The sequence below is a fragment of the Hylobates moloch genome, unplaced genomic scaffold (assembly GCF_009828535.3).
Source record: "Hylobates moloch isolate HMO894 unplaced genomic scaffold, HMol_V3 SCAFFOLD_2, whole genome shotgun sequence".
Taxonomy (NCBI): domain Eukaryota; kingdom Metazoa; phylum Chordata; class Mammalia; order Primates; family Hylobatidae; genus Hylobates; species Hylobates moloch.
Genome location: NW_026652277.1, coordinates 96,237,146 through 96,250,038, shown reverse-complemented (window position 1 = coordinate 96,250,038; position 12,893 = coordinate 96,237,146). Strand labels below are relative to the sequence as shown.

The following is a 12,893-nucleotide window of genomic DNA, read 5'->3' as shown; positions in this document are numbered from 1 at the left end:
AAAGTTGTGGAAGGTTCATAAAAGATTAACCTTGTAAAAGAAATTCTGTGTGTGAACATATCAACTATAAAGAAGTATTACTCAGTTTTCTTCATAAATATAATATTTGAATGAAAGCACAACAGAGTTTTATTAGAGCAGGGGTGGCAAATCTTTTGGCTTCCTGGGCCACATTGAAAGAAGAAGCCTTGTCTTTGGCCACACACACACACAAAACTACTAACACTAATGTTAGCTGATGAGCTAAAAAAAATAAAGTCCCCTCCAAAATTATAATGTTTTTAAAAAGTTTATGAATTTGTGTTAGTTCACATTCAAAGATGTCTTGGGCCACATGCAGTACACAGGCCATGGGTTAGATAAGCTTGTATTAAAGCATTGAACATTTCATTAGAAAAATTGTAAAAAAAATTATAAAAGGTTTATGAGAATCTTACCTTATGGTCAAACTAATTAAGATTGGATATATTTATCTATAATGTTTTATCAAGAATTAGGTTTGACATCAATAGTACACTAATGCAGAGGTAAAATATGGCTTTTTTTGGACTGTATTTGTATAAATGTGTTTTTGGCATATGCTAATAATTACAATTGTTATGTTAAATTATTGTGTGCCACAGAGGTAACAAATTTCTTTGTCAGTTCTGCCTTTAACTGTGGCTGCCCTAAGACTTTTTGTCATCCACAGACAATTATTGTTTCATGTTAATCCTCTTTAAAAGGAGGTTTTACAATCTAAAGGACTCTAAAAGGTGCTCTTAAATGCACGTTTCTGATAACTTTGGATGTTGTGACATTAGAAAAGAGGAAAAACTTTAAGGACTCCCATGGATAGCTGAAATGTTTATGAATTCTAGCAATACTGTAGTTGACTACATGGACTGAACTAATAGAAGACTAAAATAATCCTTTTATGACTCTACTTAAAACGTTGCTAGTTCTTCATTTTTTTAAAGTGAAGAAAACTTTTGAGCTTTTTGCAGCTTTTAACAATTGAGTAAAGTATAATCCTATAAATAAAATTTGGAACATATTTCTCTCTATCTGATTTCTCCAGAATTTGGAAACTATTTTTGAGTATTCTTAACTTATGGCAATATATTTATTTGCATAAGTGTGATAAGAATCTGTTTTCTGTGCTCACTTTGGCAGCATACACACTAAAATTGGAAGGATACAGACATAAACATGGCCCCTGCACAAGGATGACATGCAAATTCATGAAGCATTCCATATTTTTTTAAAACAAGAATGTTTTCTTTTGCAAAAGGACACAATTGGAGAAACTGGTTATTTTACCAAGGCTTTGATTGGAATGGCATGCTTTCCTTTTAAGAAATACAATTTGACTTATATAGCCAATGAAAGCCTTTTGGGAAACTGACATCATATCTTGTCTATACAGTCCTTGCACAGAGTTCCTTACTTGTGGAAATAGAGAATGTAAATTTTCTCTTTTTTATTTTTTGAGACTGGTTCTGGGCAATAGAATGTAACTTTGTAACAAGCTGAGGAGCCCCACGTTGTCTTGAGACCTCAAGTGGAGAGGAATATATCCGACTTACAAAGGAATTTAATGCCACAAATAACCCATGACTAGGCTTAAGGCTTTAAAAAGTCTTTTCTGAGATAGAACAAAGTTACTTCAAAGCCATTATAAAAAGGATCTTATGTGGCAAATAATTATTCATGCTGTGCTTTATGAAAATAATCAAATTCACATACATATGATGAGAGAGAGAGAGAGAGAGAGACAGTGTGTGAGACAGAGCATGCAAGCAAGCTCATACTTACATGCAACCCATACAGGCCACTTTAACTTTTGACTTTGTGTCTCAACCTGGTTGTGTTGCTTTACCATTCAGAGTCCTCAGGTTGTGGACCAAAGTTTTCAGTTGTAATCAGTAATAAAGATAACCCATGCTGGGTTTTTCCCCACTTGGCAAGATGTATCATAGTAACATGAATATATATACCTGATGTACATTTAATAAAATTAGTGTGTAAAAGTGCCTTTCTGTATTATAAAAGAGTATTAATATTTAGTAATTATAAACAATGAAAATGAATCTAAGAAGGCAATTTAGGCCCAAATTATATATATGATATATATGTGATATTATATACATTATATATACACAATAAAGTGGATATGTACAATATAGTGAGTATATAATAAGTCATTAAATATATAATTGAATATATAATAAATTTAATACATAATATATTGAATATACAACAAATTACTAAATACATTATAAAAATATGCTGCTTTTCTCTTTACCTGCTTTGCTTTTCATCTTTTTATGTCATTCATTTAAAAATCCCTAAAATCTTTAAAGTTTCTTTTTTTTAGTTATTATGGGTACCTGATACGTGCATATATTTATGAGTTATATATAATATTCTGATACAGGCACACAATTTGTAATGATCAAATCAGGGTAATTGGGATATCTCTCACCTTGAACATTTCTTTTTTTGTGTTAGGAATATTCAAATTCCACTCTTTTAGTTATTTTTAAATATACAAGAAATTAGTGCTTACTATGGTCACTCTATTTTGCTATAAAATACTAGATCTTATTTAATTTATCTAGATATATTTCTGCACTCAGTAGCTATCACCACTTCTCCCCACTTCCCCTCTTCCCTTCCCAGCCTCTAGTAAGCATCATTCTACTCTCCATCTCTTTTAGTTCCATTTTTGTTATTTTTAATTCCCACATATGAGTGAGAACATGCAAAATGAGTGTTTCTGTGCCTGGCTCATTTTACTTAACATTATGCCCTCTAGTTCCATTTATGTTGTTGCAAATGATAGAATATTATGCCTTTTTATGGCTGAATATTTCATTGCATATATGTGCCACGTGTTGTATTGATTTATCTGTTGATAAACACTTAGGTTGATTCTAAATCTTGCCTGACGTGAATAATGCTGCAATAAACATGGGAGTGCAGATATAGCTTTGATATACTGATTTCCTTGCTTTTGGATATATTAACTAGTAGTGGAATTGCTAGATTACGTGGCAGTTCTATTTTTAGTTTTTTGAGGAACCTCCATACTACACTCCATAGTAGCTGTACTTACTTACGTTCCCACCAACAATATATGAAATTTCCCATTTCTTCACAACCCCACTAACATTTATTATTGCCTGTCTTTGGGGAAAACCAGTTTTAATTGGTATGAGATTAATATCATTGTAATTTTTATTTGCATTTCTCTGATGACTAATGATGTTGAGCATATTTTTTATGCCTGTTGGCTATTTGTATGTCTTCCTTTGAGAAATGCCTATCAGATCTTTTACACATTTTAAAATAATATTATTTGATTTTTTTCTATTGAGTTTTTGGTCTCCTTATATATTATTTATTAATTCCTTGTCAGATGGGTAGTTTGCAAATATTTACTACCATTATGTACATTGTCTCTTCATTTTGCTGATTGCTTCCTTTGCTGCACAGAAGCATTTTACCTTTCTGTGATCTCATTTGGCCATTTCTGCTTTAGTTCCCTGTGCTTTTGTGGTATTTCTCAAGAAATATTGGTCCAGACCAATGTCGTGCAGAATTTCCCCAAAGTTTTCCTTCAGTAGTTTCATAATTTCAGGTGTTTCATTTAAGACTTTAATTTATGTTGATTTGAATTTTTTTTAGTTTCTGTCTCATTTTGTGGCTTAATATATGGTCTATCTTTGAGAATAATCCACTTACTGGGGAAAAGAATGTGTATACAACAGCTGTTAGATAAAATGTTCTGTAAATATCTATTAGGTGCATTTAGTTTATAGTGCAGAATATGTCCAATGTTCCTTTGTTGATTTTCTGTCTGGATGGTTTGTCTGATGCTGAAAGTAGAATGTTTAGGTATCAAGCTATTATTGTATGAAGGTCTATCTCTCTCTTTACTTCTAGTAATATTTGCTTTATAAATATATTGGTGGTCCAGTGTTAGGTGAATAAATAAAACTGTTGTAACCTCCTGATGAATTGACCTCTTTATCATTACATAATATCCTTCCTTGTATTTTTTATAGTTTTATCTTTAAATCTATTTTATCTGATTTGATCAAAGCTACTCCTGCTCTTCTTTAGTTTACATTTGCATAAAATATCTTTTCCCATCCCTTTGTTTTTAGCCTACATGTGTCTTTATAGGTGAAGTGAGTTTCTTATAGGCAGCATTATATTATATTATATTGTATTATATTATTATATTTTATTATATTTTTATATTATTATTATAATATAATTATAGATACTATGTTATATATTATATTTTATTTATTTTTTATTTTATTATATTATATTTATTATTTTATATATTATTATATTATATTTTATTTATTTTTTAAAACCTATTCTGCCACCCTATGCCTTTTGATTGGGAAGTTTAGTCCCTTTACATTCAATGTTATTATTAATTGGTAAGGACTTACTACTGCCAGTTTGTTGTTTTCTGGTTGTTTCACGATCCTCTCTACCTTTTTCTTACCTGTCTTTCTTTGTCTAAAAGTAATTTTCTCTAGTAGTATATTTTAATTTAAGGTAAAACTAATACAGCTTAAGGAGATTCTGGGCTGAGATGATGGGGTTTTCTAAATATACAATCATGCCGTCTGCAAACAGGGACAATTTGACTTCCTCTTTTCCTAATTGAATACCCTTTATTTCTTTCTCCTCCCTGATTGCCCTGGCTAGAACTTCCAACACTATGTTGAATAGGAGTGGTGAGAGAGGGCATCCCTGTCTTGTGCCAGTTTTCAAAGCGAATGCTTCCAGTTTTTGCCCATTCAGTATGATATTGGCTGTGAGTTTGTCATAAATAGCTCTTATTATTTTGAGATACGTCCCATCAATACCTAATTTATTGAGAATTTTTAGCATGAAGCGCTGTTGAATTTTGTTAAAGGCCTTTTCTGCATCTATTGAGATAATCATGTGGTTTTTGTCTTTGGTTCTGTTTATATGCTGGATTACGTTTATTGATTTGCATATGTTGAACAGCCTTGCATCCCAGGGATGAAGCCCACTTGATCATGACATTTATGCAGCCAACAGACACATGAAAAAATGCTCATCACTGGCCATCAGAGAAATGCAAATCAAAACCACAATGAGATACCATCTCACACCAGTTAGAATGGTGATCATTAAAAAGTCAAGAAACAACAGGTGCTGGAGAGGATGTGGAGAAATAGGAATGCTTTTACACTGTTGGTGGGATGGTAAACTAGTTCAACCATTGTTGAAGACAGTGTGGCGATTCCTCAGGGATCTAGAACTAGAAATACCATTTGACCCAGCCATCCCATTACCGGGTATATACCCAAAGGATTATAAATCATGCTGCTATAAAGGCACATGCACACGGATTTTTATTGCGGCACTATTCACAATAGCAAAGACTTGGAACCAACCCAAATGTCCATCAATGATAGAATGGATTAAGAAAATGTGGCACATATACACCATGGAATACTATGCAGCCATAAAAAAGAATGAGTTCATGTCCTTTGTAGGGACATGGATGAAGCTGGAAACCATCATTCTCAGCAAGCTATCCCAAGGATAAAAAATCAAACACCGCATGTTATCACTCATAGATGGAAAATGAACAATGAGAACACTTGGACACAGGAGGGAGAACATCACACATCGGGCCTGTTGTGAGGTGGGGAGAGGGGGGAGGGAAAGCATTAGGAGATATACCCAACGTAAATGACGAGTTAATGGGTGCAGCACACCAACATGGCACATGTATACATATGTAACAAACCTGCACATTGTGCACATGTACCCTAAAACTTAAAGTATAATGACAATAACAAAAAAAGGAAAAGTCTGAAAGAGAAGGGGTGGAAAAAACTAATACAAACTGTACCCTTTAAGTTCATTCCCCTGATTTTTAATTTTTTTGTTGTTTCTGTTTATATTTTTATACTCTCTCTTAAAAAGTTGTAGCTACTATTTTTGATAGGTTTGTCCTTAGTCTTCCTACTCAAGACATGAGTGGTCTACACAACACAATTACAGTGTTAGAATATCCTGGATTTTTTATTTATTTACTGTTACCAGTGAGTTTTGTACCTTTATATGATTTCTTATTGCTCATTAATGACCTCTTCTTTCAGATCAATGAACTCCCTTAAGCATTTCTTGTAGGACAGATCTGGTGTTGATCAAAATATCTCAGCTTTTGTTTGTCTTGGAAAGTTTTTATTTCCCCTTCATGTGATAAGGATTTTTTGTTCTGGATATAAGGGGCGGTGACTCACGCTTGTAATCCCAGCCCTTTGGGAGGCCAAGGCGGGCGGATCACGAGGTCAGGAGATCGAGACCACGGTGAAACCCCGTCTCTACTAAAAAATGCAAAAAAATTAGCCGGGTGTGGTGGGGCGCCTGTAGTCCCAGCTGCTCGGAGAGGCTGAGGCAGGAGAATGGCGTGAACCCGGGAGGTGGAGCTTGCAGTGAGCCGAGATTGCACCACCGCACTCCAGCCTGGGTGACAGAGCAAGACTCCGTCTCAAAAAAAAAAAAAAAGAAAAAAAAAGTTGTCCTTTTTTTCCTTCAGCACTTGAATATATCATGCACTCTCTTCTGGCCAGTCAGGTTTCCACTAAGAAGTCTACTAACAGAAATATTGTACTTATTAAAAAGCTTTTAAGATCCATTAACTTTGACCTTTGGGAGTTTCATTATTAACTGTCTTGAGGTAGTTGTATTTGATTTAAATCTGCTTTGTGTTCTATTATATTGTTGTACTTGGATATTGATATCTTCCTCTAGTTTTGCAAAGTTGTTATATTTTATTTGAAAAATGTTTTATGCCATTCTCTCTCTCAATCTCCTCTTTTAAACCAATAACTGTCAGATTCGCACTTTTGAGGCTATTTTGTAAATCTTGTAGTTATGCTTTTTTATTATATTTTAAGTTCCAGGGTACATGTACAGAACGTGCAGGTTTGTTACATAGGTATACACGTGCCATGGTGGTTTGCTGCACTCATCAACATGTCATCCGCATTAGGTATTTCTCCTAATGTTATCCCACCACTAGCTCCCAACCCCCTGAAAGGCCCTGGTGTGTGATGTTCCCCTCCCTGTGTCCACGTGTTCTCATTGTTCAACTCCCATTTATGAATGGTGTTTGGTTTTCTGAGACAGTTTGCTGAGAATTATGGTTTCCAGCTTCATCCATGTCCCTGCAAAGGACAGGAACTCATCCTTTTTTATGGCGGTTTAGTATTCCATGGTGTATATGTGCCACGTTTTCACTATCCAGTCTATCAGTGATGAGCATCTGGGTTGGTTCCAAGTATTTTCAATTGTAAACATTGACACAACAAATGTAAGTGTGCATGTGTCTTTATGGTAGGATGATTTATAATCCTTTGGGTATAAACCCAGTAATGGAATTGCTGAGTCAAATGGTATTTCTAGTTCTAGATCCTAGAGGAAATGGCACACTGTCTGCTACAATAGTTAAACTAATTTACATTCCCACCAACAATGTAAAAGCATTCCTATTTCTCCACATCCTCTCCAGCATCTGTTGATTTCTGACTTTTTAATGATCGCCATCCTAACTGGCATGAGATGGTATCTTATTGTGGTTTTGATTTGCATTTCTCTAAGGACCAGTGATACTGAGCTTTTTTCCATGTGTTTCTTGGCTGCATAAATGTCTTCTTTTGAGACATGTCTGTTCATTTCCTTCGCCCACTTTTTGATGGGGTTGTTTGTTTTTTCTTGTACATTTGTTTAAGTTCTTTGTAGCTTCTGAATATTAACCCTTTGTCAGATGGATAGATTGCAAAAATTCTCCCGCATTCTGTAGGTTGCCTTTTCACTCTGATGATAGTTTATTTTGCTGTGTGCAAGCTCTTCAGCTTAATTAGTTCCCATTTGTCTATTTTGGTTTCTGCTGCCATTGCTTTTAGTGTTTTAGTCATGAAGTCTTTGCCCATGCCTATGCCCTGAATCATATTGCCTAGGTTTTCTTCTAGGGTTTTTATGGTGCTAAGTCATACACTTAAGTCTTTATTCCATCTTGAGTTAGTTTTTGTATAAGGTATAAGGAAGGGATCCAGTTTCAGCTTTCTGGATATGGCTAGCCAGTTTTCCCAACACCATTTATTATATAGGGAATCCTTTCCCCATTGTTTGTTTTTGTCAGGTTTGTCAAAAATCAGATGGTTGTAGATGTCTGGCATTATTTTTGAGCCCTCTGTTTTGTTCCATTTGTCTGTATATCTGTTTTGGTACAAGTACCATGCTGTTTTGGTTACTGTAGCCGTGTAGTGTTGTTTGAAGTCAGGTAGCATAATGACTCCAGCTTTGTTCTTTTTGCTTAGGATTGTCTTGTGTATGTGGGATTTTTTTTGGTTCCATATAAAATCTAAAGTAGTTTTTTCCAATTCTTTAAGGAAAGTCAATGGTAGCTTGATGAGGATAGCATTAAATCTATACATAATTTTGGGCAGTATGGCCATTTTCAAGATATTGATTCTTCCTATCCATGAGCATGGAATGTTTTTCCATTTGTTTGTGTCCTCTCTTATTTCCTTGAGCAGTGGTTTGTAGTTCTTCTTGAAAAGGTCCTTCATATCCCTTGTAAGTTATATTCCTAGGTATTTTATTATCTTTGTAGCAATTGTGAATGGGAGTTCTCTCACCATTTGGCTCTCTGTCATTTGTGTATAGAAATGCTTGTGATTTTCGCACATTGATTTTGTATCCTGAGACTTTGCTGAAGTTGCTTATCAGTTTAAGGAGATTTTGATCAGAGATTATGGGGTTTTCTAAATATAGAATCATGTCATCTGCAAACAGAGACAACTTGACTTCCTCTCTTCCTGTTTAAATACACTTTATTTCTTTCTCTTTTCTGATTGTTCTCATCAGAAGTTCCAATGCTGTCTTGAATAGGAGTGGTGAGAGAAGGCATCCTATTCTTGTGTCCGTTTTCAAGGGGAATGCTTCCAGTTTTTGCCCATTCGTTATGATATTGGCTGTGGACTTGTCATAAATAGCTCTTACTATTTTGAGATATGTTCAATCAATACCTAGTTTATTGAGAATTTTTAGCATGAAGGGCTGTTGAATTTTATTGAAGGTCTTTTCTGCATCTATTGAGATAATCATGTGTGTGTTTTTTTTTTCTGTCATTGTTTCTGTTTACGTGATGGATTAGGTTTATTGATTTCCTTATGTTGAATCAGCCTTGCATTCCAGGGGTGAAGCCGACTTGATTGTGGTAGATAAGCTTTTTGATGTGCTGCTGGATTCAGTTTGCCAGTATTTTATTGAGGATCTTCACATCAATGCTCATCAGGAATACTGGCCTGAAATTTTCATTTTTTTGTTGTTTATCTGCCAGGTTTTGCTATCAGGATGCTGCTGGCCTTATAAAATGAGTTAGGGAGGAGTCCCTCTTTTTCTATTGTTTGGAATAGTTTCAGAAGGAATGGTACCAGCCTGTCTTTGTACCTCTGGTATAATTCGGCTGTGAATCTGTCTAGTCCTGGATTTTTTTTGGTTGGTTGGCTGTTAAATGCAGCCTCAATTTCAGAACTTGTTATTGGTCTATTCAGGATTCAATTTCTTCCTAGTTTAGTTTTGGGATGGAGTATGTGTCCAGGAACTTATCCATTTTTTCTAGAATTTGTAATTTATTTACATAGAGGTGTTTATAGTATTCTCTTATGGTAGTTTGTATTTCTGTGGGATTGATGGTGATATCCCCTTTAATATTTTTTATTGCGTCTATTTAATTCTTCTCTCTTTTCTTCTTTATTAGTCTGGCTAGTGGTCTATCCATTTTGTTGATCTTTTCAAAATACTAGCTTTTGGATTCATTGATTTTTTGAAGGGATTTTCATGTTTCTATCTCTTTCAGTTCTGCTCTGATCTTACTTATTTCTTGCCTTCTGCTAGCTTTTGAATTTGTTTGCTGTTGCTTCTCTGGTTCTTTTAATTGTGATGCTAGGGTGTTGATTTTAGATCTTAACTGCTTTCTCTTGTTGGCATTTAGTGCTTTAAATTTCCCTCTACACACTGCTTTAAAAATGTCCCAGATATTCTGGTATGTTGTGTCTTTGTTCTTATTGGTTTCAAAGAATATCTTTATTTCTCCCTTCATTTCATCATTTATCTAGTAGTCATTCAGGAGCAGGTTGTTCAGTTTCCATGTAGTTGAATGGTTTTGAGTGAGTTTCTTAATCCTGAGTTCTAATTTGATTGCACTGTGGTCTGAGAGACCGTTCGTTATGATTTCTGTTCTTTTGCATTTGCTGAGAAGTGTTTTACTTCCAATTATGTGGTCAATTTTAAACTAAGTGCTATGTGGTGCTGAGAAGAATGTACATTCTGTCGATTTTGGCTGGAGATATCTGAAGATGTCTATTAGGTTCGCTTGATCCAGAGCTGAGTTCAAGTCCTAGATATCTTTGTTAATTTTCTGTCTCATTGATCTGTCTAATATTGACAGTGGGGTGTTAAAGTCTCCCAGTATTATTGTGTGGGAGTCTAAGTCTTTTTGTATGTCACTAAGAACTTGCTCTATGAATATAGGTGCTCCTATATTGGGTGCATATATACTTAGGATAGTTATCTCCTCTTGTTGCACTGATTCTTTTACCATTATGTAATGCCCTTCTTTGTCTCTTTTGATCTTTGTTGGTTTAAAGTGTGTTTTATCATAGATTAGGATTGCAACCCATTTTTGTTTTTCCATTTGCTTGGTAGGTATTCCTCCATCCCTTTATTTTGAGCCTATGTGTGTCTTTGCACATGAGATGGGTCTCTTGAATACAGGACACCAATGGGCCTTGACTCTTTATCCAATTTGCCAGTCTGTGTCTTTTAATTGGGGCATTTAGCCCATTTACATTTATGGCTAATATAGTTATTTGTGAATTTGATCCTACCATTTGGTGCTAGCCGGTTATTTTTCAAGTGAGTTGATGCAGTTTCTTCATATCGTCAATGGTCTTTACAATTTGGTATGTTTTTGCAGGGGCTGGTATTGGTTGTTCTTTTCCATGTTTAGTGCTTCCTTCTGGAGCTCTTGTAAGGCAGGCTTGGTGGTAACAAAATCTCAGCATTTGCTTGTCTGTAAAGGATTTTATTATTCTTCACTTTTGAAGCTTAGTTTGGCTGGATATGAAATTATGGGTTGAAAATTCTTTTCTTTAAAAATGTTGAATATTGGCACCCACTCTCTTCTTGCTTGTAGGGTTTCTGCAGAGAGATCCACTGTTAGTCTGATGGGCTTCCCTTTGTGGGTAACCCGACCTCTCTCTCTGGCTGCCCTTAACATTTTTCCTTTATTTTAACCTTTGTGAATATGACGATTATGTGCCTTGGGGTTGCTCTTCTCAAGGAGTAACTTTGTGGTGTTCTCTGTATTTCCTGAATTTGAATGTTGGCCTGTTTTTCTAGGTTGGGGAAGTTCTCCTGAATAATATCCTGAAGAGTGTTTTCCAACTTGGTTCCATTCTCCCAGTCAGTTTCAGGTCCACCAATCAAACATAGATTTGGTCTTTTTACATAGTCCCATATTTCTTGGAGGCTTTGTTAGTTTCTTTTCACTCTTTTTTTTTTCTAATCTTGTCTTCTCACTTTATTTCATTGAGTTGAATTTCAGTCTCTGATATCCTTTCTTCCACTTGATTGATTCAGCTATTGATTTTTGTGTATGCTTCACAAAGCTTTTGTGCTGTGTTTTTCAGCTCCATCAGGTCATTTATGTTCTTCTCTAAACTGGTTATTCTAGTTAGACATTTGTCTAACCTTTTTTCAAGGTTCTTAGCTTCTTTGCATTGGGTTAGAACATGCTGCTTTAGCTCAGAGGAGTTTGTTATTACTCACCTTTTGAAGCCTACTTCTGTCAGTTCATCAAACTTATTCTCCATCCATTTTTCTTCCCTTGCTGGGGAGGAATTATGATCCTTTGGAGGAGAAGAGGCATTCTAGTCTTTGGAATTTTCAGCCTTTTGCACTGGTTTCTCCCCATCTTCGTGGATTTATCTACCTTTGTTCTTTGAAGTTGGTGACCTTCAAATGGGGTCTCTGAGTGGACGTCATTTTGTTAATGTTTATACTTTTTTTTCTGTTTGTTAGTTTCCTTTTAACAGTCAGGCCCCTCTGCTGCAGGTCTGCTGGATTTTGCTGAAGGTCCACTCCAGACCCTGTTCGCCTGGATATCACCAGTGGAGGCTGCAGAATAGCAATGATTCCTGCCTGTTCCTTCCTCTGGAAGCTTCATCCCAGAGGGGCACCGGCAAGATGCCAGCCAGGGCTCTCCTGTATGAGGAGTCTCTCAGCCCCTACTGGGAGGTATCTCCCAGTCAGGATAAACAAGGGTCAGATACCCACTTGAGAAGGCAGTCTGTTTCTTATCAGAGTTCAAATGCTGTTCTGGGAGTGTTGCTGCTCTCTGCAGAGCTTCCAGGCAGGGATGTTTGAGTCTGCTTGGTGCTGTGCCTACAACCGCCTCTTCCCCCACGTGCTCTGTCCCAGGAAGTTGGAGGTTTTATCTATAAGTCTCTCACTGGGGCTGCTGCCTTTTCTTCAGAGATGCCCTGCCCAGAGAGGAGAGGCAGTCTCGCCTCAGTGGCTTTGCTGAGTTGCTTTGGGCTTTGCCCAGTTTGTACTTCTTGCCGGCTTTGTTTACTCTGTGAGGGTAAAACCGCCTACTCAAGCCTCAGCAATGGTGTACGCCCCTCCCCACAATAAGCTTGTGTGTCCCAGGTCAAGCTCAGACTGCTGTGCTAGCAGGGAGAATTTCAAGCCAGTGGATCTCAGCTTGCTGGCCCTGTGGTGGGGGGATCCGCTGAGTCAGACCACTTGGCTCCCTGGCTTCAGCCCCCTTT

At 36.2% G+C, this 12,893-nt stretch overlaps 1 non-coding gene across 1 annotated transcript; it reads left to right on the top strand.

The window, feature by feature from the left end:
• Positions 1-1,139: 1,139 nt before the first annotated feature.
• On the top strand, positions 1,140-1,243 carry LOC116477240 (U6 spliceosomal RNA). Its single transcript, XR_004250406.1, has one exon. It is a non-coding gene; the product is annotated as a U6 spliceosomal RNA (small nuclear RNA).
• The last annotated feature ends 11,650 nt before the right edge of the window (positions 1,244-12,893 follow it).